Source organism: Coenobita brevimanus, chromosome 115, assembly GCF_032717465.1.
Source record: "Coenobita brevimanus isolate Jiangsu-jjx chromosome 115, ASM3271746v2, whole genome shotgun sequence".
In the NCBI taxonomy this organism is placed as follows: domain Eukaryota; kingdom Metazoa; phylum Arthropoda; class Malacostraca; order Decapoda; family Coenobitidae; genus Coenobita; species Coenobita brevimanus.
In genome coordinates, this window is record NC_137068.1 from 632,501 (window position 1) to 640,000 (window position 7,500).

The following is a 7,500-nucleotide window of genomic DNA, read 5'->3' on the forward strand; positions in this document are numbered from 1 at the left end:
TCGTAAAAAAAATAATGTTAGATAAAAAAAACGGTGATCCGGGCCAGTGAATAGGTTGCCACGCTCCAATGGCTGTTACGGGAAGATAATTGCCTCGTTCCGGGTCTTCCTCTCCGTCCCGTGAGTGGGTGGTAGGTTAGAAGGTCATAGGGAGGCTGGGGAAATGTTAGGGGTCACGCTAGGGTAGGTTAGGTTGGTATGAAATGGGACTTAGCTGTATCTATCTATCTATCTATCTACCTGCCTATATCTATCTCTATTCATCTATCCATCCATCCATCTATCCATCTATCTACAGGTATTTATATCCCTACTCAGTAAGGAACGTCTCTCTCTCTCTCTCTCTCTCTCTCTCTCTCTCTCTCTCTCTCTCTCTCTCTCTCTCTCTCTCTCACCTATGACCTTCACAATTGACCTTTGAGTGTTATTAACTGCCGTCAACGTCCTTGCCTGACCTTCCTCAATGTAACTATATTTGGTGACCTTTGACCTCTCTCTCTCTCTCCTCTCTCACACACACACACATTAATTTCCTGTAGCATTTTACCTCTTACATAAGTAATCTTTTTATTCCATATTTTCTTAACCTCTGTGACCTCAATGTGCGTCGTGTTTATCCGGGACTCTCTCTCTCTCTCTCTCTCTCTCTCTCTCTCTCTCTCTCTCTCTCTCTCTCTCCTGTGATTTAGGTCAGAGAGAGAGAGAGAGAGAGAGAGAGCTACATACGTTTGCGTAACAATGTAATTACGGAACAATGTAATACACAGACACGCATTCATTATTACTCTCTCTCTCTCTCTCTCTCTCTCTCTCTCTCTCTCTCTCTCTCTCTCTCTCTCTCTCTCTCTCTCTCCCTCTCTCTCTCCGGAAATCTATATATCATAACTTTTTTATTAACTTCAAAAAAGCCATTTAAAGTTATCATCCCACCTAAAATGACTCCAAAAGAACCCAATGATTTTATTTTTCATTTCACCCGCGCTCTGATGCGATAGTCGGGGTTGTTTTGCTCGACGTGTGTGTGTGTGTGTGTGTGTGTGAGAGAGAGAGAGAGAGAGAGAGAGAGAGAGAGAGAGAGAGAGGACGATATAACGTAAAAAATAAAAAGGGCAACATTGACAAACGGTAGAATTAATAGGGAAAGATTCAGGATTCCGAGAGCTTGAAGGGTGAGTGAGTGAATGTGTGGCCCATTTAACTGAGTAGATATCTGCCAGTCCCCCCCTGTCTGTCTCTGTGTCTGTCTGTCTCTCTCCCTCTCTCTCTGATGATGATGATGGTAGTGATGATGAAGAAGAAGAAGAAGTAGTAGCAGTAGTAGTAATTGTAGTAGTAGTAGTAGTATTTGTAGTATAGTAATAGTGGTACCGGTAGTAGTAGTAGTAGTAGTAGTAGCAGTAATAGTAGTAGTAGTAGTTGTAGTAGTAGTAGTTGTAGTAGTAGTATTTGTAGTATAGTAATAGTGGTAGTAGTAGTAGTAGCAGTAATAGTAGCATTAGTAGTAGTAGTAGTAGTAGTAGTAACAGTAGTAGAAGAAGAAAAAAAGGAGGAGGAGGAGGAGGAGGAGGGGGAGGAAGAAGAGGAGGAGGAGGAGGAGGAGGAGCAGGAGGAGATAACGATAATGACGATGAAAAACAGGATCCCTGGAAATCCTGTTCGATCTATTGAGAAAAAGGGGCAATACTGAACGAAACATTGTGATATCTAGTGAACGACTGATTTTAACGCCAAAGTTGGAGCCGAAATGAACGATATAAGGAGGAAAGTTGTGGAAGACGATGTTTTATGCAGCGCGGGACTGTGACGACGGGATACGGGTGCGCGAAAAACTGAAAAACTGATGCGATAGTCTGTGTTTTGCTCGACGTGTGTGTGTGTGTGTGTGTGTGTGTGTGTGTGTGTGTGTGTGTGTGTGTGTGTGTGTGTGTGTGTGTGTGTGTGTGTGTGTGTGTGTGTGTGTGTGTGACGGGAAATATAATGAGAAAGTGACCAGTTCGATGTGCTAGAGTGAATGATAGTGCAACTGTAGTCAGATTTGAGGGCTCAATAGACTAGTAACCAAGGAGACTCACTTTTAGCCCAATAATAAAAGCTGAGTAAATGTCATGGAACCACAACGTAATTATTCAAATTGTGAGTGGCCCAGTTCCGTCAGATAAACACAAATTTACGGTAGAATTAGTGTTGTTTTTTGTTAGCATTGTAATTTTTAGTTTGTTTTATGTTTAATTCAGTTTGATGGCACGATGATCATTCTCTCTCTCTCTCTCTCTCTCTCTCTCTCTCTCTCTCTCTCTCTCTCTCTCTCTCTCTCTCTCTCTCTCTCTCATCTTTTGTCTGCCTGTGCGTGCCTTCCATATCTTCTACTTGCTTGAGCCTTTATGGAAACGACCTTGCCTCTCCTTACGTCTCAGCCTAACTCCTTCCTTCCTTTCCTTCCTTCCTTAATTCCTTTCTTTGACGTCTTTCTTTCCTTCTTCCCTCTTCCTCACTTTTTCCCTTCCAGTTCCATTTTCCTCCTCCCCATTCTTTTCACCATTTCCACCCCTCTTCCTTCCTTCCTTCCTCTTCACCTCCTTCCCCTTTCTCCTTCTCCCAGTTCTTTTCAGCATTCCTTCTCTTCCTTTCATTTTCTCCTTCACCCCCTCTTTCTCTCCCCTCCTTCCTATCCTAAGCCTTCCTTTCCCCTCCCCCCCTCTTTTTCTTTTTCCTTGTTTATGCGAGGAAGAAGGAACCAAAGGCTGAGCCAGCAAAACAGTTCCTTCCAGGTTTTGTTTTCCGTTTGTCTTTCCACATGCCTTTCTTCCCTTCACGTCCCCGCCTCTCTACTTTCACCTCCTTGCCCGTCCTCGTACCCTTTCTCCCCCCCTCCTCTCCTCCCCCTACGACTCCCCCCTTCCTGTCTTCCCCCTCCCCCTCCCCCACTTCTCTTCACAAGGGCCAATTTAAACCCCAACTCAAGCACCAACTAAAGTTCAAACTCAAGTGCCAACTCAAGTCCCAACACAGGTACCAGCTTAAGTCTTAACACAAAGTACCAACTCAAGTCCTAACTCAGGTCCTAACTTAAGTCCCAACTCAAGCGCCAACTAAGGTCTCAACTCAAGCGCCAACTTAAGTCCAAACTCAAGGCCAAAGCTATGTCCCAACTCAAGTGCAAACTTAAGTCCCAACTCAAGTGCAAACTTAGTTCCCAACTTTTGTCCCAATTTAAGGGCCAGCTTGAGTGCCTTAAGTGACACTTAGGTGGCACCTAAGTGGAAATGCCAACTTCAGTGCCTTAAGTGGCACTCGAGTGTCACTTACGTTTCACTCAAGTTCCACTAAGATAACCCTCATGTGACCGAATCAATATGAAAAGCCTTGTCCTGCATACTGGTGCTGAGCGAAATTGCCTCAAAGGTCGATGTGGTGTAAACAGCGCTGAACGATGTGAAAATATTGACCTGAACGAAAATATATGAAGCAAATGCCGCAAGAAAGAGAAGCGATAAGCATGAGAAGTGAACGATAATATATGAAAAATCCTTCCTTAAAACGATAGCCTGTGAAACATGTTGGAAAGACAGGGATGAAACACTAACCTAAAAATAGAACGATAAGAAAATCTCTCTCTCTCTCTCTCTCTCTCTCTCTCTCTCTCTCTCTCTCTCTCTCTCTCTCTCTCTCTCATACACACACAAGCTCACACAAACACACACAAATAAACATACATACACTCACACACACATACATACATAAACTCTCTCTCTCTCTCTCTCTCTCTCTCTCTCTCTCTCTCTCTCTCTCTCTCTCTCTCACACACACACACACACACACAGTCAACACGCAAATAGTAAGATGATGTATACCAATGGATATCCGCTCAGTTACTCCATGAGCTGTAAACACCATTGCTTTGGAATAATGACCCAGGTGTGTGTGTGTGTGTGTGTGTGTGTGTGTGTGTGTGTGTGTGTGTGTGTGTGTGTGTGTGTGTGTGTGTGTGTGCGCGCGTGGATCTACCTACCTGTCTATCTATCTATCTATCTATCTACCTGACTACATAATAATAATCCCTCTAGCTATATTTTATCTAGGTTAGTATGCCTCTCCCTCCCTCCCCCCCTTCTCTCTCTCTCTCCCTCTCTCTCTAGGTTATATCCCTATTCATTAACAACCTTTCTTTCCCCAGGATGGCCGTGGCAGTGTGCTCTCGTGGGGAAAAACAAGAAAGTTGGAGGGAGTCGTTAGTGAGTAGGGACAATCAAAAAAATTCTACCCGGAGGCCCCTAGTCTATCGTATGGCCACCCCTCACAGGATGCGGCGTCAGGGAACAGGCAGGAAGATAGATACAGACGTCTAATACCTCTTTATGGCTGGAGGAGGAGGAGGAAGAGGAAGTTCTAAGACAAAGCGTCACCACAGCAACCGGGAGCGTCACAGGAACATTTATTTTTAAAGACTATGATACTGTTTAAGGTTACATAGAGTGTGCTGGTGCAGAGTGGCCCGCCTCTCTGGTATGGTTGTATTCCCAGCATAAGATTACACTGAGCTAGGAGTGAGTTATAGCGGCACTCTATTCCCAGCTAACTCTGCAGGACTATAATTTAGCTGAGAGTAGTATTCCCAGCTAAAAAGCCAGCTAGGAGTAATATTCCCAGCTAAAAGGCAAGCTGAGAGTAATATTCTCAGCTAAAAGACCAGCTAGGAGTAATATTTCCAGCTGAAAGGCCTGCAATATTCCCTCTCTCTGGGTGCTTTTAATATTAATGATAAAACTTAACCCTTCCACGCCGGCGAAGGTACTGAACGATAATATATGAAAATCTCTCCCTCTCTCTCTCTCTCTCTCTCTCTCTCTCTCTCTCTCTCTCTCTCTCTCTCTCTCTCTCTCTCTCAGTTTGCCAATTGACATTTTATTTATTAGTCTTCTATCCTTCTCTCCATTATTGCCTTCTTCCTTCCCTCCTTCCTCCCGTCCTTCCCTCTTTTCTTCCCTCCTTCCTTCCTTCCTCCCATCCTTCCTTCCTTCCTCCCATCCTTCCCTCCTTTCTTCCTCCCATCCTTCCCTCCTTTCTTCTTTCCTTCCCTCCTTTCTTCTTTCCTTCCCTCCTTCCTTCTTTCCTTCCCTCCTTCCTTCTTTCCTTCCTTCCCTCCTTCCTTCCCTCTCCATCTCCTTAACAAGAAAACAAGAAAAACAAAAACACATCATCGTTCTGAAAGGGTGTAGGCGATACTATTAATTCGTTTATTATTTATTGTTATACTGATCACGTTAGGCCAAGGTGCTAGTCACGAAGAAGTGCTAGGGAAAGGATGTAAAGCCATGGTAAAGTAGTAGATCTATGAGGGACGCCTTCACGTGGTGGCAGTGATATAGCCAGGCGGAGGAGCTGCCTGGTTAAATAAATATCCTTCAACCTCCAATACCTCATCCTCAACCTCCACCTCATCCTCCAATTCCTACCTCATCCTTCAATTCCTACCTCATCCTTCAACTTCCACCTCATCCTTCAATTCCTATCTCATCCTCCAACTCCCATCTCATCCTCAACCTCCACCTCATCCTTCAACTCCTACCTCATCCTTCAATTCCTACCTCATCCTTCAACTTCTACCTCATCCTTCAATTCCTACCTCATCCTTCATTTCCTACCTCATCCTTCAATTCCTACCTCATCCTTCATTTCTTACCTCAATCTTCAATTCCTACCTCATCCTTCAATTCCTACCTCATCCTTCAACTTCCACCTCATCCTTCAATTCCTACCTCATCCTTCAACTTCCACCTCATCCTTCAATTCCTACCTCATCCTTCATTTCCTACCTCATCCTTCATTTCCTACCTTATCCTTCAATTCCTACCTCATCTTTCAATTCCTACCTCATCCTTCAATTCCTACCTCATCCTTCAATTCCTACCTCATCCTTCATTTCCTACCTCATCCTTCAACTTCCACCTCATCCTTCAATTCCTACCTCATCTTTCATTTCCTACCTCATCCTTCAATTCCTACCTCATCTTCAACCTCAACCTCATCCTTCAATTCCTACCTCATCCCCCAAGAGGAGGATGGTGAACTGCAGGATGACTTCAGCCTGCAGTCTACTGGGTTCACGTACAGATGAGCTTGGGCTTACTACTACTACTACTAACACTACTACCACCACCACCACTACCACTCTAACAGACCATAAAATTGTACATATATATAATTAAATCGAGGGTAAATTATAATAGGTATATAATTATGGAGGAAATTTAAATATACCAGTACAGGGTGGTGCAAAAATAGAGCCCCACTAAAAAAATTAAAAAAAAGCTGAAGGAATCTTGTGTGTTGCGGGTACGGCTTAGTCAGTCAGAGATATTAGTGTCTATCCTGCATCAAATTTCCTACGCCCACTGCCACGCCCACGCCCACACCAGCAGACTGATACAGGTGTCTGTCCTGTGTCACTTACTTCCTACGCCCACTGCCACGCCCACGCCCACACCAGCAGACTGATACAGGTGTCTACACTGGGTTACTTATTTCCTACGCCCACTGCCACACCCACGCCCACACCAGCAGACTGATACAAGTGTCTATCCTGCGTGACTTACTTCCTACACCCACTGCCACTCCCACATTGATACCAGTCTGCTGGTGTGGGCGTGGGCGTGGGCGGAGGGAGTAGGAAATGAATAAATGATGCAGGATAGACACTGATTACGCTGCCTGAGCCGTACACGCAACACACGAGAAAGCGACCAATGAAGAGAAAGGGCAGTGCTATATGTGTACCACCCTGGGCTTGAATTTAGGGTAAAAAATAATACTGCTTTTAGATTTAACTTTACTCTTGACTAATTTTTGTAAAGGATCTCTCTCTCTCTCTCTCTCTCTCTCTCTCTCTCTCTCTCTCTCTCTCTCTCTCTCTCTCTCTCTCAATGCTTATCTATCTACCCTTGTTCTTACTTTTTTTTTCGTTTTTATCTATCTTCCTGCCTATCTATCTATCTATCCAACTATCCATTCATAGCCACGTTTCATCTACCTGTCTACCTATCTATTTATCTCTCCGTCTATCTATCGCTCAACCTAGCCATTTCCATCTATCAACCTCCCCATCCACCTACACCTATTCATCAATCTATCCAACACTACCAATCCATCACTACCACTCACTCTTTATCTACCTATCTATCTATCTATCCATCTATCTACCTATCTATCTATCCTCCTACCTATCTATCTATTTACCTTTTAATTTGCCTATCTGTCTATCTATTTATCTGCCTATATATCTCTATCTATCTATCTATCTATCTACCTATTTATCTATCTATCTATCTATCTATCTGGAGTCCCTAGGCTAAGAAGAGCCCGGTTAGTCAAGGAATTCCAGACCATTTATGACAGTGTACAGCAAACCCAGGAACTAGAAACCAAGGAGATTTTCCATTTTTGGCTATAAGCTTATATATATTTTTCTATATAATAATTCTAGGCCTATAAGAATTTTGGGTG